Genomic DNA, 1,199 nt, shown 5'->3' with positions numbered 1-1,199 from the left:
TTGACACTGTAAAGGGGTTGCTTCAATCTTGTTGCACAGGTACTGCACTTGTTTATAATGACAATAAAGGCATTGCATTCTATTCTAATATTAAGTAGCTAATATGAACCATGTTATCATCTTAGGTTAGCATGTTAGCATGATAGCGTTTTCTAATTAGCACCAAACCCAAACTTTAACTGAGGTTGACAGGAATGTCATTAGTTTTGCAAAGATGACATCATAAACAAAAATATTGGACAAAGACCACTGTTGACCTGGTAGTATCACCAACATCTAATCTACCAAATTTCATGGCAGTCCATGGAGTTGTCGACATTTCACTGAAAAAGATGGCAGTGGTGCAACATTAAGGATGCAAGCTAAAACCCCAAAAACTAGATACGTTACGTGAGACGCGTTTCTGCCGCCACCATCTTGAGTCGGAGTAAGACCATTGACTGCATTTCTTTTTTATTATTATTATTATTTTTAAACTTTACAGACATGTTAAATGTTTATTAAACAATTTGGCATCAGGAAAAAAAGAAAAAAAGAAAAGAAAAAATAAATAATACATTTTCATTTCTATCCAGTGAACATTATAGGGTACCATAAAAAATAAAGAACAAATATATATATATACAAATAAATAAAAATTAGAAAAGTGAATTAAAACATAAACATCAAAGACACAAAATACAATACACTGACAAGATGACATGGGCTAAGGGTATATAATTATAATTCCTTAAAATTTTGCAGTAGAACAGCTATATAGATAGTTTTCTTATTATTAATAATTTGGATAGACTCACAAAAGTTTCAAAATTCACTTCTTGCAATGGCCAAGGAGTCAGCAGAAGTGGAACCTCCTCCTTTGTCTTGTTTTTTTGTTATTGCCACTCTTCATTCTAACCCCAACCGGCCCGTCAGACACCGCCTACCAAGAGCCTGGGTCTGACCGAGGTTTCTGCCTAAAAGGAAGTTTTTCCTCGCCACTGTCGCACTGTTGCTTGCTCTGGAGGAAACTACTAGAACTGTTGGGTCCTTGTAAATTCTGGAGTGTGGTCTAGACCTACTCTATCTGTAAAGTGTCTTGAGATAACTCTTGTTATGAATTGATACTATAAATAAAATTGAATTGAAAATTTGTGAAAGCTGGTCGCGATTTAGCAAATTTTTCTTTATGGATATGAAATTTCCCTTGTAGAATTAGT

The sequence above is a fragment of the Etheostoma spectabile genome, chromosome 8 (assembly GCF_008692095.1).
Source record: "Etheostoma spectabile isolate EspeVRDwgs_2016 chromosome 8, UIUC_Espe_1.0, whole genome shotgun sequence".
Taxonomy (NCBI): Eukaryota; Metazoa; Chordata; class Actinopteri; order Perciformes; family Percidae; genus Etheostoma; species Etheostoma spectabile.
Note: the sequence above shows the minus strand (reverse complement) of the source record.